Source organism: Stegodyphus dumicola, chromosome 6, assembly GCF_044657685.1.
Source record: "Stegodyphus dumicola isolate Sdum_Otavi_A_Nest chromosome 6, ASM4465768v1".
NCBI classification, from domain to species: Eukaryota; Metazoa; Arthropoda; class Arachnida; order Araneae; family Eresidae; genus Stegodyphus; species Stegodyphus dumicola.
Window position 1 is genome coordinate 226,624,665 of NC_140773.1, and position 24,468 is coordinate 226,649,132.

Here is a 24,468-nt window from a genome sequence, read left to right on the forward strand (position 1 = left end):
AGCGACAAATTTCGGGTGATATTTCGATGAAAATATCCATTTTGCCCATTATCGAATAAAATTTAACAATATTTTTTCACGATTCTTTTTCCCAAACGAGTTGCAAAAAGAATTTTAAAAGGATTCAAAAAATAATTTTTCGTGACGTCTGTACGTACATACATACGTATGTATGCATGTATGTGTACATCTCACATAACTCAAAAACGAGTAGCCTCAGAATATTGAAATTTTGTATATGGGACTGCTATAACATGTAGTTGTGCATCTCCCATTTGAATTGAAATCGGCTGCATTAAAAGTATATCTACAAACACTCTGTTACCCGCCTTGTTGAACTCAGTATTTTATTTTTGTTGGCAAATAGTGCATGTTTTGCTTTAAAAATAATTTATGTTGAAATGCTGATATATGTTGAAAATGTTGAAATGTGTTTGAAAGGAAATGAAAATGTTGTTCTTATGTTCCAGTTAAGATTTTTATGCCTTTAGTTAATCTGTGTGCAATAGTTGTAGAATTTTCAACAATAAAAATTGTTTAAGTGCTCTTAAACTAAAGAAGCCGCCATATTGTAATCGCGAAAAATTTCGGATGTCATATTTTAACTAAAATATCCATTTTGACGATACCGAATGCAATTTAACAATATTTTTGCATGACATCTCTACGTAAGGAATATAATAAAGGGCTCTTTTTTTCCAAACTGGATTGAAAAATGGATTTCAAACGGATTCAGAATATATTTGTCCATGATGTTTGAAACTATATACCTATATATGTATGTATACCGCATAACTTCTCAAAAACGAGTAGCCTCGGAGAGCTGAAATGTTAAATACAGGAATGCTATAAAATGTAGTTGTGTACTTGCCTTTTTGGTTGCAATCGGCTGCACCAAAAGTATATATATATATATATACCCATTTTGTTACTGGGCTTGGTGAGCAATTTTTTTTATTCTTATATGTTAGTAAATTGTGCGTTTTTACTTTAAAATGTCCAGTTAAGGTTTCTATGCCTTTAATTAATCTGCATGCAATCTTTCAAAATGATCAATAATTTAAAAATTCTTAAAGTGCTGTTAAGCCTAACTCAGCAGCTATATTTGTTCCCATTTTAAACTTACCAGAATAGTGCATTAAATCTATTTCTGCACCTTCAGTGTCTTTTTGCCGAGCGGGATCAAAAATAAACTCTCGGTGTTTTGCACGGAAAAATCTGCCATGTTGCCCGCAGGCCGAATTGCTTATTTTTGCGTAGAAACTTTAATTTTAATTGTAATTTTTTTAAATAGTTTTAATTCCATTTGGTATTTATTTGGTATTTATATTGTTTTATATTTTTCAATTTTTAATGAAGATATTTTGAGGTTTTATGTATTTTTTCTTGCCGCGAGGGGAGGACTGAATTAATTGAATGAGAAATACATAATTAATAGGCTGTACAAGGAATTCATGTGGTGTCCGCATCAGATTCCCCCCCCCCATTGATATACTTTCTTTCGATGATGTCCTCGCATCTCTCAATACTTATACACTTACTAGCAGCTTCGCTGCCAGCCTTCGTCTGGATTTAAATGTACCGGAAAAATGGCTGAAGGGAACACCAAAAGTTAAATTTAAAAACTACGTAGAATTTTTCTCTGTAGAACAACTTCATAAAAAAAAACGTTATTACGTATAACAAAATTTTAATGAAATTAGCAGTACCCTTAATACAAATATTAATTATCCTAATAAATAAATAAATTAAACAACTTCCCTTTGCAAAATCTTAAGAACTCAAATGGTATAAAGGAGGTTAAGAACTTTGGTTCCTAAAAAAATCACTCAAAACCTTTCAATATCTTAAAAACAGTGAAATGAGCAATATAATATAAGTAACATAATAAGTAACATAATAATAACAATATAAGTAACATAAAAGAATACAAAAAACAAAACATTCTGAAAAGCAAAGTATAATTAATGATATTTTATCTTATATTTTCAAGAGAAAAAAATTACAATGAAATAAGCTATATCCCTTAATACCAATATTAATTATCCTAATAAAAATTTAACCAACTTTCCGTTGAAGAAAAGAAATCCTGCAAAACTTTTCAATATCTTACAAATAGTGAAATAAGCAAAACATAACACGAAGGAAACTCAAAAAACAAAAACCTCAGCGCAGAATTTTACTCTGCAGAACAACCTTATCAAAAAAAATAAATAAATAAATAAACAAAAACGTATTATATATATAAAAAAATCTGATGTGTACACCAAATGACTTCCTTGTATTATGAATATTAAATTCTATGCATTTTTTCTTGCATTTCATATAAACTTATTGGATTGAATTAAATCTACTTCGCCGTCAGCGCATAAACCACAATAGAATAAATGCATTCTTTAAAATTAACTCTAGTATGTGTTTACCATAGCGACACTCTGGCGCTAGATTCACTTAACAGTATTATATTTCGTTCATATTATAACTCATAATGCATAAAATTTATATCATTTAAAGAATAGAATTATCTATTCGTTGCCATATGTTCTTTTCAAATACTATAATAAAGCTAGAACGATGTAAAAAAGAAATTAAGCAAACAAAACAAAAAAGAAACAGTTTTTCACAGACATTGAATATTTCTCATTCAATTAATTCAGTTTTCACTTCGCGACAAGACAAAAATACATAAAAACTCAAAATATCTCTATTAAAAATTACTAATCATTAAAAATTAAATTACTAATTATTAAAAATTAAGTAAATCTTAAACACTTATTTCCTCGAAAAAATTCCAGAAAGGATTAAGCATGATTTAATTGGCAATAATAAATGAAGGCGTTATCTTTGTTGTTGCGAAGCTAAGTTTCTCTAGATTGGCAACAAAGGCACTAATCTGCTGTTTCAAATGTAAACACTCAATGGCCGCCGTGAAAAAAAGGCTTAGCGGCACTTAAACAACTTTAAAATTGTTAATAATTCTAAAAATATTGCACATGGATTTACTAAAGGCATAAACACCTTAACCGGAGGATAAAATCAACATAATTCAATCATTTTTAAAGCAAAAAATGTACAATTTACAAACATATACGAGTAAAACTGAGATCACTGAGCCGGGTAACAGAGTGGATATATATATAAATATATTTATATACGTTTGGTGCGGCCGATTGCAACCAAAATACGAGGTGCACATCTACATGTTATAGCAGTCCTATATACAAAATTTCAACGTTCTAAGGCTACTCGTTTTTTAGTTATGCGAGATACGTAAGTAAGTACGTATGAACGTACATACATACGTTGGTACAGGCGCAACGAAAAATTCTTTTCAGAATTAATGTTAAAGCAATTTTATAATTTTTTTGGAGGAAACGAGTCTTTTATTCTGTCCTTACGTCCAGATATCACGCAAAAACATCGTTAAATTGCATTCGATAGCGGTCAAAATGGATATTTTCGTTGAAATATGCTGCCTGAAACTTTTCGCGATTGCAATACTTCCTTTTTACTTCGTACAAGGAAGTAAAAAAATGACAATGAACTATGCCAATCTCTTAAAAACAGTGACATGAGAAATACGAGGAAAAAAGTTTTGCCAAAACCATATTTCTAAAAGAATTAAACTATTCAAAATGATGCGATTTCGTCAAAAATCTACCAACAACAATAAGAAAGGAAAATTGTTGCCAAAATCACGTTTTTAAAGATGTGAGAAGTGTACTCGAAAGCTTCATTTAATTTTATTTTTAAATACAAAATATTATGAATGTGCACTTTTAAAAATTGTACATTTTTAAAAACAAAATGTTTTAGAAAAAAATCCCTTTGAAAAGGTGTTAAGCTCCCTTTGTTAAATAAATTCGTATTTAATCGCTTTATTGAAACACGAAATTTATTTTAAGTTCCTAAAATAGCTAAGTGTCTACGTTTCATGACGATGTGAAAATGGAGTGTGTAGAGTAAAATCTCGCTTTCCTATAGCCCATTATGTCTCAAAATGACGCGATTTCGTCACAAAACATAAAATAAAGAAATTTCGATTTCGAATTTCGAAAAAATCGCTTCGAGGTGCACTGGCTGTTGTCTAGATGAACCTATGTACCAAATTTCGTAGCCGTGGGTCTATTAGCTTACGCGCAGCGCGAACGAAAGACACACTGACACACACACAGACAGACTCTTTCTTTTATTATATGTAGAGATGTTTGTGAAAATTGCAACACCATGAACGAATTATTCAAATTGAACTGAATTCATTAGAAGGAAATTAATTAGCTGCTTAAGTAATGGACGCTGTCAGTAAATAACTGGTAGTATGCGAGATCATCCATTTAATAACTTTAATTAACGCGTTGAAATTCACGCGAAATATAAAGAATATATATATATTCATTTGAAACTGAAGCTGAACATCAAATTCTATGTTTCGTTAAAATTCAGGCTTATTCTATACTTTTATACAAGGTGTTTTAGCAAATAGGTTACAAAATTTCAGGAGAGATAGGATATACATATACCTAGATGATGGAAAACCACATTGCAATGCATGTGTGGCAATAATATACTTAATATCACTCAAACATCGGTGGTTATTCATGTCAAGCTGCAGTGAATAATCATTCAAATAATATTTGCAGATTTGTTGAATTTACATGATAGTTGGTTTAATACCACACTTCTACATCACCACACCATCTACTCTCTCTCTCTGCAGAAACTCTTTAATTAACCAGACACAAGGTAGCGGCGCAGCGCCCTCTATATCTTTCTCTACAGCATGCTCAAAAATTCTTTCATCACGCGGTAGTAACGGCACATAACACAACAAAGGAAGGACACGAACAGGATGAGAAATATTTATTATGCTTAGTGAATCGGAAAGCAAGATATAAGAATAAAAACAGACAACGATCGTCATCGAAACTACGTTCGAAACGTATCTTCAATATGGGATCGGCAGGGGTGGTCCGGTGCATTGGCCAGCAAGATCGTCTGACTTCACTTGCATTGACTACTTTCTCCTAGGATCCGGCCCATCAAGACATTTGTGTCCGAAAACCCTGTTAGAAGTACTGAGGAACTTGTTGCACGCATTCTGGCAATGTTGGGGAAGTTCGGGACATGCCCAGTATTTTCGAGAACATCAGATCTTCCATGTGCCGGAGATGTGAGACTTGCATCAGGGTCCGGGTCATAGTTTCGAACACCTTCTTCGAGATGACGTGCATTGTCTATATTTGTTGTTATTGAAGAGGCAGGATAGCCTTCTGGACCATGCATTGCTACATGTGATTTTCCATCGTCTGGATCTTTATCTCTATCTGTCCTGAAAGTTTGTAACCGATTTGCTGAAACACCTTGCAATCTATTAAACATACAACGTTATAAAGAATTATATTAAAATAATTCAGATGTAATGAGTGAATCTTTACTTTATATTTGTATACAATATTAGAATTATTTGATAACAAAATTAATAACCTTAAAATATACAATATAAAGATAATAAAGCCAAAAATAAACTAAAATTAAACCCCTTTCTTCGCCATTCCATTTATATAACACTACACATTTTGTTAATTTTGTTATAGTCTAAATTAGGGCTTCTTAAACTTTTTTCAATTGCGACCCCTTTTTATCACTGAGATTTTTTTCGCTACCGTTGGACCCCATAATATTTACGAAAATTTTGTGGGACCTCCCATAAGCATTGCTCAAATCCGACGCACGCGTGAGTGAAACCATTGTTAGTTCATTAAGTTTAATTTCTAATTTCAAGATTAAGACCAATTAAAATTTTAAATATGTAACAGATGAAATGACAGCGTCACTTGGAAAATGAACGTTTATATTATAAAAACAATTCCTCGAAACTTTTTCGTTTCTTCTTTGTCTGTGTTGTCTTATCTTTATCTTATCTATTTTCAGATATATTGTGTAAAAATATTTGGTAATTGTAAAATTATTATAAGTTGAAGAAATATCAAAACTGCTAAAAGTTTTGGCGATCCCCTGCTGTAGGTCCCGTGATCCACACGGGGGTCGTGACCCACAATTTAAGAAATTCTGGTCTAAATAATTATTTCTAAACATATCAGAATAAATAATAAATAAACACCCTACATTTGTCAAAGCAAATGAAATGCTGACATGGAGTTTTGTTATTTAATATTTATACCGGACGTCTCCTATATACCACTATTTTTGTAAAGATGAATCGCGTTCTAGAAACTTATATTAGATTGCAATCAAAAAGACATAAATTTTAAATCTTGAAGGCGAGTTAGCGACATCACGTACATGATGGCTAACAGATGGCGCGATTGAGGAAAAAAAGGAAAAGAAAATATTATAAAGAAAATAGAAAAATTTCAAATCTTAACCTCGTTCATTATTAAATAAATATGCTTCAAAGAAAACTCTGCCATCGGAATTAATGCAATTTTAAATACAGCTATAGACAGACATTCGCCCAATGAATCAGAAAAAATAACTTTCTTGATGTTTATGCACGACTTTTTTTTTATTCCTACCAAACTATTTGGCAACGGCAAGAGGGGAAAAACTCTTAAAAAGCGTTCTTTTTTCTTTACACTCTTACAGAAGGTTGTCAAGGGAATAAAAAGGACGCCAAAGACGGATGGGAAAACGAAAAGGGAAAAAATATGTATACTCCGACATCATGAAAATAGAATTGTGTTTCCTCGCACAATGACATTTGTTTCTTAGGGTAAAAATTGGAAAATTTCAGGTCTAGGAGGCTTGACATGGCATTCTTGGTCTCTCCTAGCTTTAGATTGGAAGATGGAAAATTTCCTTTTGCGGTCTGGAAACTATTTTGAGGGAAGTTTCGGGTTCTTCAAATCGTTCTATTTTGTCAAATAGCTAGTAAGTCACTCTTGTGTAAGAAATTGTATATCTCTTAGGCAAAATTACCTTTTTTCTTTTTCTCGGGAATAAGAAATAGAAGTATTATGAAAAGATTATGAGGTACAGATTTAAAAAGAGGATTAAATAGTAAACAATGCTATTTTATCCTTTAAATCTTCAGTCAAGTAAGCAATACCTGTTTACCCAATTTCATACATATAAAATTTTAGATTTAATTTTGTCCATGTACTAAAATAGTTTTAAAATGAGCCTATTTTTGGAATTTCCGATACAGAGATCCGCGCGCTGGGGATAAACGGGTTTTTTTTTGCCCTCGTAGAGTGTTTTCATAGCTCGCTTTGAAATTCGTGAGTTTCTTGATCAAAAATTCGTTAAAGTTTTACAAAATATGAAATCGATAATAAAACAAATTCCAAATTTTAAGTTTTTGTGTTACAGGCGTGCCTGTAACACAAATAAAAGTGGGGTAAAAATCCATACTATTAAAATTTGTGCGCATCTGTGTTTTTTTTTTTTTTTTTTTTTGTTTGTTTGTTAGTTTGTCCAAAGGTACTTTGTCCCTGAAGGACTATTGTTTTCGTTTTGCAATTTTACGTTGAATCACTATAAATGTCCCTTTCACTTTTGAAACTGTTACCACCAAATGCTAGAGTCCTGCATTATATTTAAAGAAATTAAATAATGAAAAATCTGCATAAATATATGTATACTTATCGCATTGTGATAAAACAACGGTACATATGGAGCCATCGAATTTTGAATGACGTCATCCACCTACGAATATGGGCATGTGGAAGACCCAATTTGAAATTTGGAATTTTTTTTATTATCGATTTCATATTTTGTAAACCTTTAACGAATTTTTGATCAACAAACTCACGAATTTCAAAGTGAGCCATGACAACACTCTACGAGGGCAAAAAACACCTTTTATCCCCAGCGCGCGGAACTCTGTATCGGAAATTCTAAAAATAGGCTCATTTTAAAACTATTTTGTGACATTGCTATTGAACTGAATTTTATGGTTTAAGTGCAAAGAACATGATATTTAATAAATAAAGGTACCACACAAAACGTTGAAAAAACGCCCCTTCGGACGTAATTTAAAATCTGAAACCCTTCAGATTTTTTTAAGACTATTATTTTGTGTGTGTGTGTGTGCGTGTGGCATTATCTTCTCTGAAGGCACGCAGAGTTGAGTTTCGAAAGAGGTACCCCCGAATTCCAAAAATTCGTGGGAAGCCATTTCGACCGTGCTCATCTTCGTACGACTTTAATGAGCGGATATAAACTCTGAAACGCTATTTTTCGCCCTAATTTTCCCGAGTGGCAACAGTCTCGCACACTGCAGATAAAAATCTGCTTCATTTTGGGAAGTGTTGCTACTGCTCGCTTTCAAACTGTAAAGTTCATTAATAAGAAATTTATAATTTTAAAAAAATAGAAAAAAAAGAAAGCATTATTAAACATTAAATATATTATTCCTGATTCCAAAAATTCCTTAGCAGCCATTTCGACTTTTGCCATCTTCGAACGACTTGAATCAGCCGAGACATTAATTAAAGACTCTGAAAACAGGACTTTTCGCAATCATTTTTCCGAGTGGCAACAGTCGCGCGCGGTGGCGATAAAAACGCTTTATTTCGAAAAGTGTTACTACTGCTCGCTTTCAAATCGTAGAGTCTGTTTATCAGGACTACTATTTCTTCTAATTACCTTTGCAAACATAACTGGAGTCCTAAGTAAAAACAGGAAGTTTACTTAAAACTATGGTCGTGCAAGTGTAGAAGATACCACACAAATGGGAAGGGTTTAATTACCTTTTATTTCTCACAGTTCAGCCGTTCCCGCACTTCGGAATACAGAGACCAGTACTTATGGTCTGAAACTTAAAAAATAAGAACTAAAACTAACTTAATTAAATAAAATCTAAACTCAGATACTTTACAAAGATTAGAAACGCGAAGATTGGCCTTTTAAATTCCACGTATGTAGTGAGAAGAATGCGGGAAACTACAATACGTCTTCAAGTATCAAACAGAACTAAATTCTGGCCCCAAAGGCAGACAACAATTGACTGAAAAATGTGCGCGAGGTAAAGTAGCAGGAAGTCTCTTATTCTCTTGGTTAAAAGCCACAACTTAAATACTTAACAGTATGCAAGCTCAATTTGCGTAACCAAAACTGTTCGCGTTTATTCTACCCGGAAATGGAAAATAAGAGAGGGCAGTAAAGATTTAAAATAAAATAAACGTTAGTAAAACTTAAAATCCTTACATGTTAACAAAATATTTGTAATTTTTGCAAAATATAAAATAAGAATGAGATTACCAAACATTAAATATATTATTAGTCCAAACGACGTTAGCCCAGAACAGCTGTTTCGTTTTGGCATTTTGCATTGAAAACTTTAAAATTTGGTTCATTTTTTAAATTTTTGTCACCAAATATTAGACACCGGTATTATATTTAAAGAAATTAAACAATGAAGAATCTGCATAAATGTATGTTTCTCGTATTGTGTTAAACAACGGTACCTAGAGCCATCCAATTTTGAATAACGTAGGTTTCCACCCGAATGTGGGCATCTGGAAGCCCGAATCTGAAATTTGGTTTTTTACCTATTTCATATATTCTAAACCTTTAACGAATTTTTGATTAACAGTCACAACGGTTTCAAAGCAAGCAATGGGAACACTTTAAGGGAAAAGAAAAACATTTTCGGGCCGAGACTGTGTATCGGAGTTTCTAAAGTTATGCTGATTTTAAAATTATTTTGCGATATTGCTCCTAAACTAAATTTTATGATTTAAGTGCAAAGAACATGATATTCAGTAAATAAAGGTAACCCACAAAATGCTAAAAACAAACCTTTGGGCGTAATGTAAAATCTGAAAGCTTTCAGACTTTTATTTGTTTTTAATTTTTAATTTTAGCCTTCCAAAAAAAAAAGTTCTAGGTTTTTTTTTTTTTTTTTTTTTTTTTCTGCCTGGGTACTCTAATTTTACAGTACGTGCATTTTTTACCTACTTCAGTGCTCATTTGTGAGACATATGCAAATAGCAATGACTTTTTTTTTCTTTTAGAAATGTGTGGTGTGACAATTCTGAGCTTTTGTTTTCCATAAGTAAAAATCATGCATAAAAATTATGCACTGTAGACTTTAAAAAGACTATTGAATAATTGCCTTCTAGACTTTTGAAACAAAACAAAAACCAGAAGAAATGTGTATAAGACCCTTTTATTCGAACACAAAATTAACAGTTACCCAACTTGGGTTTACACAAGCCAGGAACGTCTGGCTTAACAGAAATACGCAGCGTTGAACACATTCATTTGTGGTAGATTAACCTAACGGATCACAGGATAATTTAACGCGCAGGCAAGGCTCTGGGTTGAGGAAATCAAGCGAGACAAAGCCCAATGGCTAGAAGCACTCAACGCCACAAAATCAAATCTCTAATAATCACGACACAACGTGGCCCGGAATAGGCAGACAAGCTCTAAAAACAAATTCCGAAACTCTTGCTTAAATAGCACTTCGTTTTACCACAATCATAATAAACTCTGGCTATCTCACATTTATATTCTGGCACGAAAGGCCTGGGTGAAAAGAGAGTGATAGGAAAGCTCTAAACCTTAACAATTAGTTAAAAATAAATAGATAAACTCACATACCTGAAATGTTTTTTTTCTTGCATGTGTGCGTGATATGTATGAACTATAAATTAAAACATTTAAAAAAAATATTTTCTGCATGATTCACATGGAAAATAATTTACTGAAGCGTTACCGTGAAATTTTTCGCCAAACTTGGGATATACAGAATTCATAAAATTTAAAATTTTGAAACAACTACATAGTGAGTCTAGGATGCAAGGAACGGCATCATTTAGTTGATTATGAATGTTTCCAAGAAATCGGAGAAGCCTTAACTAAACGATGTGCGAAGAGGACAGGTTTTTTTTTAGCTACACTCGTCGACGAAATTGATGCCCCTAGTTTTCCTTCGAAGGCTATATGGAACCCATATAAAAAATTTCGATAGAAAAATGAACTAATTATCTCTCATTATATCAGCAACAACGGCATGCATTTGTAATGATTTTCGTCTTTCTAATTAAATGGTTGTAAAAGCTCGAGTTCCATCTAATATTTCACTTATATTCAATTTTAGTCTATAAAATGTGGCAAAAAAAATGGATTATAATTGATAAGCTATCAATAACGCAAACAAACAAACGCACGAACAGACATTCCTCTTTATATGTATAGATTTTCTAAAGCTTACAAATTTTTTATTAGCAAACTCTACGATTTGAAAGCGAGCAGTTTGAAATAAATTTCAAAATAAAGCATTTTTATCTCTAATGCACGAGACTGTTGCCACTCGAAAAAATGAGTGAGAAAATTATCGCTTTCAGAGTAGATTTTAATTAATATTTCGGCTGATTAAAGTCGTACAAAGATGCAAACAGTCGGGATGGCTTCAGACGAATTTTTCGATCAGGGAATAATGAGCTTAATGTTTGGCAATGCTATTTTTGCTTCATCGTAAAACTCAAAACGTTTTTATTAACAAACTCTAGGATTTGAAGCGAGCAGTGGCAACAAGTTTCGAAATAAAGCAGATTTTCATCTTCAGCTTGCGAGACTGTTGCCATTCGGAAAAAATGAGGGCCAAAATGATCGTTTTTCCATGTTTTTAATTATTATCTCCGATTTTAGCTATTGTTTCTTAAAAAAAGTGGACGTCGACCTTTTGTAGGACCCAGGAAAGATCTGTAGACTGTTGGTGACGATAGTTATAGTAGTGACTGAGTTATTAGAGAACAAACAAACATACTTTCTTCTTTATATATATATATTACCGGACTTTTCCATTCAATCTATTACGAACCCTTTCTCACGCAATAATAAATGTATTGCATTGTTAAATATTTTCAAAGTTTACATAATTCATAAACGCATTTGATATTATTATGCGAATTCCATAATGTTTTGCATATTTGATACTGTTTTAATGTCGGAAAATTTTCTGACATTAAAGCGCATTTTGTTTGACGAATATTATAAGCTGAAAATCTCTCGCTATTCTGGAAATTTAGCAGATCCGGAAGAGTGAAAATAATGGTAATCTCAGGAGAAATTCGCATTTCCTTTTATCTTTGCAAGATGTTTTCGTGAATATGTTTAAAGAAATATTAGAAAACGAAACATTTTCTTGCATATAGGCTGCCATTTACTTCTAAATCATGAAAAATTATACAAAGTTCCTAAAATAGGAGATGAAAATAAATATCATGCTTTGATTTCCTTTGAAGATAATGCAAAATATTTACTTTCTTATGACTGAAAAATATGCTAATTTTGCTTGTATATGAAATATATTTTTTAGTTGCGTTTTGAAGTCTGCAATCCGTTTGAAGCTCGCAGTTTTTTAGAACCTTCTATACGGAAATTACTTAATTTACAAAAAAAGTGCTTATTGCAGGTTTCCTGTTTAACATTGATGTTGATTTATGTTTTACATCGTTTTCCGCGTATTGTTATAGTAAATAAATCAATACACTGCTTTCAAAAATCTATTAAACTAATTTAGCATCAGGTGTATTATGTATAGTTATAACTCATTAAGAAATAGTTTATTGCAGACTAGTTAATATGGCATTTATACTTTTTTATGTGTGATGTGGATTTAAAATGGACAAATGTGTCATGCCCATGTTTTGTGTGTGATTTCCATGTTTTATGTGTTCTTTGTGTAAAATTATGTAATTTTATTTTCACTTCCTTGTTAGAAGTAAAGGAAGTATTGTAATCGCGAAAAATTTCGGTTGTAATATTTCACCGAAAATATGCATTTTAGCTACTTTCGAATCATTTGAAAGACGTTTTTGAATGGCATCTGTATTTAGAGACTGAATAAAAGATACTTTTCCCCAAAATAAAGTGTAAAATGGATTCAGAAGCGAATTTTTTCCTAACACCTGTACGTATGTATTTATCTCTCATAAGTCAAAAGCGAGTAACCTCAGAACGTTAACGTTTTGTGTATGTGACTGCTATGACATGTAGTTGTGCACCTTCCTATTTGGTTGCAGTCGACTGAAACAAAGAATATATATACCCACTCTGTTACCCGGCTCGGTGAGTTCAGTTTTTTAATCCTATATGCTAGTAAATTGTGCATTTTTTGGGTCTAAAAAAGTGGTTGAATTCTGTTATTCTTATGTTCCGGTTAAGGTTTTGATGCCTCTTGTTAATCTGTATGCAATAGTTGTAAAATTATTAACAAATAAAATGTTGTTTATATGCTGCAAGGGAAATGTAGGCGTCATTTGTTTATATTCCAAACTCCTTAGTAGAATAGTGAATCAAGTCAGTTTCTGCACCTTCAGTGTCTTTTTCCCAAATTTCAGTTTTGTGCATCGATACATCTGTCTTCCTGCTCGCTCGCCGAATTGCTTGTTTTTTCATAGAAACTCTAATTTTAGTTGTAAAATTGTCCTTTAACTGTTTTTCACTTATTTGGTGTTTTATGTTTTTCACTATTTTACAGTTATTAATGAAGATGTTTTGAGATTTTATGCATTTCTTGCCTTACCACGAAGTGAGGACTGAATTGGTAAAGTAAAAAATGTATCTCGAGGAAATATGAAATTCGAGGAAATACGTTTTAATGAAATGCAGAAAAAATGTAAATGTTTTAATAGGCCGTACAAGAAAAATGTAGAGCCATATTAGGTTCATTAATCTCTGAGTCAATTTACCTTCACATGAAAAATATTAAATTTATTTGTAACAATATGAGAAGAAAGGAAGTGATTTTGTGTTAAATAAATGACTCCCAAAAAGGGTATGGTTGTAAGTTTTATGCCTTATTATTATAAATTAGCTACGAAAAAATAGTACTTTAATTGCTTATAACTGTACTAATGCTACTTTATTCACAATTTTTAAGACCCTTATTTTTAGCCTAAAGGGCCAGTTTGTCCAGATGGGCTATTGATTTCGTTTGGGCATTTTGCGTCGTCCACTATAAACGGCGAAACACTTTTCATATTTTTGCCTCCAAACATTAGATCCCTGAATTACATTTAAAGAAATTAAATAATGAAGAATCTGTAGGAAAGTATATATGTTTCTCGCACTGTGAAAGCCTGTGCCTAGGGACATCCAATTTTGAATAACGTTGTCCTGCACTCGAATATGGGCATCTGATCGCCCGAATTTGGAATCTGTTTTATCATCTATTTAACATTTTGTAAAACATTAATGAATTTTTAATTAACAAAATTTCAAAACGAGTGATAGCAACATTGTACGAAAAAAAACATTTTTATCTCCAGCGCGCAAGACTGTGTATCGGAAATTCTAAAGATATGCTCTTTTAAATATTTTGTGATATTACTGTTGAAATGAAGTTTATGGGGAGTTAATTAGGAATAATATAATATTTAATACATTATGGTAACAAACAAACGTCAAAAAACACCCCTTTAGACGTAATATATAATCTGAAAGCTTTCGGATTTTTTTTTTTTTTCCTTTTTATATTTTTTCGTATTTTTATAAATATTTAAACGTTTTAGGGTTTAAGGTTTGTAATGAAACTCAATCGATAAAACTTAAATAGGAATTAAATTCCCGATGATTAAACCGGGTCTCCGTTTTGATTTACACAAAATAAACGAATGTAAAAACAACGCGAAAGAAATTTTGTAGGGACAATTATATGAGAATAAAAATACTCTCTTCAACAATGGATTAGAAAGGATTTCGTTGGAAAGTGAGGATTTGGGGTACAGGCTCCGTAGGGAGAGAAGAAATAACTTTCTTATTTATCACACAACCTTTGCGCACACTAAGATGGTGATAACGGTTTTTGGCGGTGAAAAAACAAGGTCTTATAGCCCCTTAAATTACTATTCGTGACATGACGATATCTGTAGTGCGGCTCGTGATTTCTAATCAGTAGAGGATGATGGCATCATCTCTCTGTTCGTCATTATAGTTAATTTCATTCTTTATCACATTCGGAAGAAAAATAGCACCTATTAAAACGCTTAAATGCGATAAAGTAAAAGACGTATGTTCTAAAAAAGACTAAAAATTTAATTTGATTATTCTAATTTTGGACATTTATGATAATTTGAATGCTATGAAGCTAACAATCATGAAAAGATATCAAAAATAATTTAATACCTTGTGCAAAAAATATATTTATAAACATTCGCTATAATTTAAGAATCGATGCAGTTAAAATCTATGCGCGTCTGTTCGTTTGTAAAATCATCTCACCCGGAACGGCAGGGAGTTGACTTTCGAGAGAAGTACCAACATATTCCAAACATTCGTGGGAATCCATTTCGACCATTCTCATCTTCGTACAACTTTAATTAGCAAAGTTATTAATTAAAAACTCTAAAACCGCTAATTTTGGCACTCATTTTTTCGAGTGGCAACAATCTCGCGCGCTGGAGATAAAAATGCTTTAATTCGAAAAGTGCTACCACTGCTCGCTTTCAAACCCTATAGTTTTTTAAAGAAAAATGTGTTAAGTCCTACAAAATATCAAAATAAAATAAAATAAAATAAATAAAAATCTGAAGGGTTTCGGATTTTAAATTACGTCTAAAGGGACGTTTTGTTAACATTTTGTGTGTTACTTTTAATTATTAAATACGATGTTCCTTGCACGTAAACCATAAAAATCAATTCAATAGCAATGTCGCAAAGTAATTTTAAAATGAGCATAACTTTCCGATACACAGTTCCGCTGGCTGGAAATAAAAAGGTTCCCCCCCCGTAGAGTGTTGCCATTGCTCGCTTTGAAATCCTTGAGTTTGTTAATCAAAAATTCCTTAAAGCTTTACAAAATACGAAATCGATCATAAAACAAATTACGGCCTCCATATACCCATATTCGGTGGAATATTACGCTATTCAAAATTGGATGGCTCTAGGTAAAGTTGTTTTATCACAATGGGAGAGAAACATACATTCATTTACGCAGGTTCTTTACTCTTTAATTTCCTTAAATATATTGCAGGGCTCTAATATTTGATGGCAATAATTTGAAAAGTGGACCGACATTTATAGTGAACCTACGTAAAATGCCAAAACAAAATTAACAGCACTTCTGGGCTAACGGTCTTTGTGCTAAAAATAGCACTGCCAAAATTTAAACAAATTTGTTGGCAACCTTTTTGTTTCAGGTTAGGATAATTCATAAAATATGTTACTGCTACTTTAATTCTTTTATCAATATTGATAGAACGTTTTTATATTATATTAAATTTAAATCAGGACTTCATACGTCTACCTGAGGTGTTAAAAGGTTTTGTGTCCGTGTTTGGCAACAAAAAATTATTCACGAATTGGTTGTTGCTTGAAAAGAACGAACCGATTTCATTCATACCGAAATGCTTTTATACATCTTCCTTTCAGGTGTACATGGAACTTCTAAATTTTTGTTGGGTAGCTGCCAATTAGTGTTAATTAAAATCATAAAATATGAAGACTATTATAAAGAATAGAATTTAGGATAGAAAACGAAATTCTTGAATATATTTGTGTGTTTCTAACTACTGCCAATTTCGTAACATAGTGGAAAGGCAAAAATATATTACAGTAGCATATGAATCCATTTGCAGATATAGGTAGAATTATGCTATGGCAAGCGCAGTTCTTTTATTGCAGAAAAATATCTAAATGCGCTGCGTAGTCATATTTAAGAAGAGAAAATTCGCGAAACCTTTATGGACAGAAGCTAAGATAAAATTTTTGCAGAGAAAACTGTGGTTAATTTTGGGTATGATTATCTACTAGATGTGAAGCAGCAACGCATATTTAATTGTATATCTAATTGCATAACAAACGTAACGTTATTTATTTTTAACTGGAATGGGCATTTGTAAACTAAGCAGTTTCTAAAAACTTAATCAACACAGTTTCCTTCAAACAAGATTACTATTCAATTGAGTTCAATTATTTGAAAGAATGAACGCTGAACCTTTTTTCCGCTCGTGCACCAATGAAACAAAAAGGGAATGTAAGTAGGTTACTATAAATTAAGAATTTCGCCAACTTCTTGGAGCAAACTAAAAAAAAATACGCCAAGATAAATTATTTAATTTCTTCGAAATTATTTAATTTCTTCGTAAATGTCCCACCAAATTTTACAAACATTAATACTTAGCCATAATTTAAGTCGTAGAGTCGTAATATGGAAGACTTTGAATTTCATTTCATAAAAAGTCCAATTTTTGTAGCAAAATACCTATATTAGAAAAATGCTATACATAAATCTAATACATATCCTAAATTGCGCTTATCAGAGATGAAAAGCGCAATTTGGATTTCGTCAATCGCCCCAGTAGAACGGGAGATATAGAAATGTCCCTTTTTTTCGCAGCGTACGGGCATAAAACTGCCAGTACCTCCCTGAAGCTTGCTTTTTTAGGTTAAAATTGAATTTCATAACAAAATTTCTATCCGGAACACCTGCAGACTTGTTAGACTGCTCTGGATCTTCAGGATACTGTGCTGGCAGCTTTATAAGGAGGAAATATTGTGGAGTTTATGTGTTCTTTTCGGGAGCATTCACAGTAGACCCTACGTGAAAAGCCGCGTAGCAAATTCTTGCTTGTTTTGAAGAACAGATACTACAGAAGAAGGTTTAAATAGCCTTTTGAATTGAACTAAACCTACGAAAGATAGCCCTTCCTCGGTGCTCATCAATTAACCATCACCTTTGACTAATTGAGCAGAAAAGAAAAATATAAAACCAACAATAAATTAGGATGGCTAACCGACTAGCTCCTTATTTATCTAAATGGCTAAATCGGCTGCAGACAGCAAAGCAGAAGCGAGAATATCAATATAATCTGAAGAGGGTAGATAACATCAACTAGAAAGCTAATACAAAGCAGCATAAACGCGAAACTACTCCGCTACGACTCTTCACGAACTCTTGAAACCGCAGCTTAAATACTGCTTCAGAACACACATAGATTTTGCATACTACGTCATTAAAACTTACATTCCGACAGGAAAATGAATTCAGGAGGGAAAGGAAAGTCAATCTAAAAGTAATTGTTTAGAATGAAAATAAGGTCATTACAATATTACTCAGCAGTTCCACGATATACACTTTGATAATGTCATCAACAATTATGCTAGCAGTAAAAACGAAAAAATCTGATGTGTACACCACATGACTACCTTATACAGAATAATAAATTATAGGCATTTTTTCTTCACACTCTCGAGCTAGGTTCACTTAACAGCGTTACATCTCATTCATCAGAATGCACAAAGGTTGTATCATCTGAAGAATTATCTAATCGTTGCCCCATGTTCTATTCAAATACTATAATAAATCTAAAACGATGTATTAAAAAAATTAAACAAACAGTAAAAAAAAGTTTTTCACAAACAATTCAGTATTTTTCATTAAATTAATTCGGTTCTCACTTCGCGACAAGGTAAAAATGCATAAAACTTCAAAATAGCTATATTAAAAATTACGAATTAAATCTTAAACACTTAATTCCTCGAATAAATTCCTGAATAGATTAAGCATGATTTAATTCGCAATAATAAAAGAAGGCGTTATCTTTGTTGCGGCGTAGCTTTGTTTTTCTAGATTGGCAACAAATCCACTATTCTGCTAAGTTTCAAATGTAAACCAATATGGTTGCTATGCTAAAAATAATTAGGCTTGGCCGCACTTAAACAACATTTAAATTGCTGATAATTCTACAAATCGTGCATGCAGATTTACTAAAGGCATAGAAACCTTTACCGGAAGATACAAACAAGATAATTTCATCATTTTTAAAGCAAAAGAACGCACAATTTACAACTATATAAGAATAAAGAAACTGAGATCAATGAGCCGAGTAACAGAGTGGATATATATGCATGTATTGCATATATATCCACTCTGTTACTCTTTTGGTGCGGGCGATTGCAACCAAAATACGAGGTGCACATCTACATGTTATAGCAGTCCTATATACAAACTTTCAGCGTTATGAGGCTACCCGTTTTTAAGTTATGCGAGATACATACGTACATACGTACGTACAGACAACACGAAAAAAAATCTCTATTGAATTCATTTTAAATCAGTTTTATAATTCGTTTGGGAAAAAAGAGTCCTTTTTTCTGTCCTTACAGATGTTACGAAAAAGCATCCTTAAATTTCATTCTATAGCGGTTGATATAATGATACCCGAAATTTTTAGCGATTACAATACTTCTATTTTACTTCGTACGAAGGAAGTAAAAAACCGTATTTTGTAATGCTGGAATTCAACATTGTTTTCAAAAATGATGATAATTATTTCAAACAGATATCGTATAAAAAATGCAGCTTTTTAAATTTAAATACATAATTTTAGAAATTTTAATAGGATATTTTACGTCTAATAATTTGGAAAAACATTTCAAAGCACGTGATTTTAATTGCATTTGCGGAAATAAAAAATAGCTTTATTTGTATCACATACCAATGTGACGAAGCTACTTTTAGAACAGATAGTAACCTAAAAAATAGCGGAAACAAAAACGCGCGTAAAATTTGCTTTAAAATGTCATAAAAAGCGAAACGTGTCACATGATCTTATTTGTATCTAATTAATTAAATGATTTAATGCTAATAGTGTTCTCCGAATGTTTCTTCTCACATGAATGTTTTTGTTGGAAGTTTGTACTGAAACTGAGTTTTATGTTAGAATCTAAACACTTTTCATGCGGAAACCGTGAAATATTGAGGGTGGTGTTAAAAATTATTTCCGCATTTTGATTTTAATTTCTCTGCGGCACGAATAAATCCTTTCAGAAAATGTCTGTAAACATTAACAGCAAAGAAAAATCGCCATTTCTGTTTTTGATATTAGGGTGTTATTCTCGACTCGAAATAAAGTCTTTCAAGTATTTGTAAAATTTATGAAAATTTCTTTAAATTTATATTTACTTCAATCAGCATCATTTGACTTTGAAAGAAGGAAAAAAATAGGAAAATCAGATGAAAGTATTTGGTTTATTAATTTGAAAATCAAAAAACATTCGAAACTTTGCAGACCGATTAAAATTCATATATCACATAAATATACATCGCGAATACAAAGCCAAAGGTAAGAATACTTATTCTGAAGTGTAGTAACATAAGTGAAAAAGTAAGGGATTGTATTCAATTAAAACGGAATATATGTTACTTATCAGAATCAGTTTTACTACTTTTAAAACGATACAAATATTTTGTTGGGATTCTTGAAAGTCTGATTCGAAGATGCGTCTACTATTGACATAATCTTAACTAATATTATAAGGTATTTCTCCTGCCTTCTTAGCGTGTCTTCGTAGTGTAGTGGTCAGCACGCTCGGCGCATATTCAAGAGATCCGTGGCTCGATTTCCGGCGAGGGCATTTCTCATTTTTCACATTTCCTGCTTTCAAAAAATACCCAATGTTTCTACAATTTTCTGATTTATAATTTAGTCTTTCTGTTTTCTGCGACATTTTACGCTACACTACATTGCTTACATTTATTAATTACATTTATTATTTTTAATTTTTTAATTTCTCCTTAAATTTCGCACCAAAGTTTACAAAATTTAATATCTTGGCATAATTTGAGTCGTAGAATCGAAATATCTAAAAACATTTGCATGTCATTTTAGAAAAATTCAGATGTGTCAAAATACCTGCGTTAGAGCATTGTTATGTATAAATCTATTATATATGTCCTAAGTCGCGCTTTGAAGACATAAAAAACGCAATTACAATTTCGTCAACAGCCCAAGTAGAACGGAAGATATCGTCAACAGCCCAAGTAGAACGGAAGATATAGAACTGTTCCTTTTTCTTTCCGCAGTGTACATAAACCTTAAGCTATTCGCCAATTTAATTCATAATTTTTCATAGAATATTTTTGGAAAGTTTCATAAAATTACTACGGTAATGTTCGGAATTATTTTTTTTTCATAATAGAAAAATTCAAAAGTCAAGAAAATGCAAAGCTAATCTCGTGCCCCAAAAATTAATAACAAATAGAAAGTTTCAAAATCAACTTTTGAACAGAGCACCACCGAAAGTATTCCAATGAAAAAATTCTCATTTTAATTTTATTTAGAGTAGTCTCTCTTTAGACATCAGCCTCGGGGTTCTTGAATAAAAACTTCTGGTTCACCGCGTAGAACAATAATAGTCATAATTCTGCTTCTAACGATCGGAGAGACAAAATAAATTTTGGAAAGCTTAAGTTATATTCTTTACATCAAAACTAAAAATTGAAACGTAGTTAGATACTTCTATTTATTGAAATTAATTGTAATCTAATTCAAGATAAAATTTTACATAAATTAAAAAATATAGTATAATCTGAAAGCTTTTAGGTTTTATCTTACGCACCAAAGCGGCGTCTTTCTAACGTTTTGCGTGTTACCTTTATTTACTAAATATCATGTTCTTCACACTTAAACCATAAAATTGAATTCAACAGCAATATTGCAAAATAATTTAAAAAGAGCATATCTTTAGAATTTCCGATATAACGTCTCGCGCGCTGGAGATTAAAGTGTTTTTTTTTTTTTTTTTTTTTTTTTTTCGTACAGTGTTGCCTTGTTTGCTTTGAAATCGTTGAGCCTCTTAATCAAAAATTCGTTAAAGTTTTACAAAATATGAAATAGATAATAAAATAAATTCCAAGTTTGAGGTTCCAGGTGTCCATATTCGAGTGGAGGACTACGTTATTCAAAATCTGATATCTCTAGGTACCGTTGTGTATTTACAGTGCGAGAAACATACATATATTCATGCTGATTCATCATTGTTTAATTTCTTTAAATATAATGCAAAGTTCTAATATTTGGTGGCAACAATTTGAAAAGTGAAACGGCGTTTATAGTGAAAAAAAGCAAAATGACAAAACGAAATTAATAGCCCTTCTGGACAAATTACCCCTTTGGGCTAAAAATAAAATTAGTTTGTTAATTAGAATAAAGAAAGACTGATATATGACATTCAACACATTTAATATTTAAATGAAATTCAATTCAATACAAACTTATTTTTATTTCTTTTTGAGACCAATTAGTATAGGAAATGTGAATCTAATCAGAATATGAGAAAGGAAAATATTCTTGCAACAATAACTTTAAAACATTTTATTTCACTGTACCTCTCTTATTTCAACCTAAGCAAAATTGAATTGCATTTACTTTTTTTTTGGACGAAAACCAAAGAATTTTTAAGCTTTTAATTATTGGCAGCAGTCATGGAACAGAAAATGCTTGCCGTATTATATCGTTTACTTAACTTCTGAAATCACGTGGTAACAAAGAACAAAACCGACTAATAATTCTTCTGCTTAGTTGGTTGCTTTATTAGCTACTTCGTTATTTTCACAAAATATTTGAAGGAAAGTTCCAATGTTTTTGCTAATCGGTTGGCAACGTAAAGCAAGTGCCACAAAGATGTTCCCACTTAAAAATGAGAGACACTCAACTTAGCGGGGAAAATGATTTCTTATTTACCAGTTTTAATTTATTCCCCGCAGCCTTAATTACGAGTTGATCGAGACAAAAATATTCCAGTGCAAGTAATTAGTTGTTAAAAGTTCTTAGAAAATAACGCTCGTAATATTTTGAAAGACTCGTCATCAAAGATCAAAGAGACAATGTTCATTGTTAAAAGAAGATTTTTTCAATTTTTCCTGTAGAATTTGCTTAAGATGTCTTGATATTAGAGAAAGATGCAATTATAAAACTGTTAAATAAAATCTTAGCTTCAAGAATATTTTGGAAAATGGTTTAGCTCAATTATTTCTACAATAGTTTCTTAAATTTAAAATTTGGAGAGGCTTTCGTTAAAATATTCTTTGCACTCTCATAGTTTCAATTTAATTATCGAATAATAATATATTAGTACAGTCTCATTAATGTAATGAAAAATTTAATTCAAATTATAAATAAATGATGAGTTATCAAAATTATAAAACAAAGATAATAATTTCAATAATAATAATGATTTTAAATGATTTCAGGTATTTTCACCGAGGAATAGATCGGCATTATTAAAGCAAAATGTGAATCCAACATTGTTGATTTTCGTGAATTTGTTTCTGTATTTAGCGTCTAAATCCATTTTCTAAAAATTCCCAACTAAATATTCCGGAAACAATAAATGCTATATCACAACACTTTTGTTTTTGACGTATTGACCTATAGTGCAAAAGAAACACCCACTGTTGATTATTACTTGATTAAAATGCGAAATAAAATCTGATGTGTACACCACATGACCTCCTTGTACGGAATATTAAATTATACGCACTTTTTCTTGCATTTCAATTAAATTTATTAGATTGAATTAAACCTACTTCGTCGATAGCGCATAAACCAAAATAGAATAAATGCACTCTTTAAAATTCACTGTATTTGTTTACCATAGCGAAACTCTGGCGCTAGGTTCACTTAACAGAGTTACATTTCATTCATTTTATAACTCAGAATGCACAAAATTTATATCATTTGAAAAATTATCTAATAGTTGCCACGAATTTTAATCAAATACTATAATAAATCTAAAACGATGTATAAAAGAAATTAAGCAAACAAAAAAGAAACAGTTTTTCACAGACGATTCAGTATTTCTTAAGGAATTCAGATTTCACTTCGTGACAAGCAAAAATACATAAAGAGTCAAAATATCTATATTAAAAATTATGAAGTAAATTTTAAACACTTATTTCCTGGAATACATTCCAGAATGGATTAAGCATGATTTAATTCGCAATAATAAACGATGGAGTTATGTCTGTTGTTGCGAAGCTTAGTTTCTCTAGATTGACAACAAATTCACTATTCTGCCAAGTTTCAAATGTAAACAAACATCGCCGCCATGGAAAACATAATTAGGCTTAGCCACAATTAAACAATTTTTAAATTGTTGATAATTCTATAAATATTGCGTGCAAATTTAATAAAGGCATAAAATCCTTAACTGGAAGGAAAGAACAACGTAGTTCAATCATTTTTAAAGCAAAAAATGCACAATTTAGAAAACATATAAGAATAAAGGAACTGAGATTACTAAGCCGAGTAAAAGAACGGATATATATAAATACATATATTTATACACTTTAGTGCAGCCGATTGCAGCCAAAATACGAGGTGCACATCTACATGTTGTGCCAGCCCTATATGCAAAATTTCAACGTTGAGGTTACTCGTGTTTAAGATATGCGAGATATTTAGCTACGCACTCACATACGTCACGAAAAATTCTCTTCGGAATTCATTTTAAATCAGTTTTACAATTTTTTGGGGGAAAAGAGTTCTTTATCCTATCCTTACGTACAGATGTCATGCAAAAACATCGTTAAATTGCATTCGATAGGGGTCAAAATGGGTATTTTAGTTTAAATATGATACTTCAAATTTTTCTCAATTACAATACATCATTTTTACTTCGTACGAGGAAGTAAAAACGATTTAGGTCCTCAGTTCTATATGATAATTATGAGAATAGCATCTGTACTATTATTAAAACCTGTACGCG

General features: G+C 31.5%; 1 protein-coding gene across 2 annotated transcripts in view; it reads right to left on the reverse strand.

The window, feature by feature from the left end:
* Positions 1-24,468, reverse strand: part of LOC118185734 (lachesin-like) — an 898,780-nt gene that overhangs the window by 561,170 nt on the left and 313,142 nt on the right. The window lies entirely within an intron of this gene.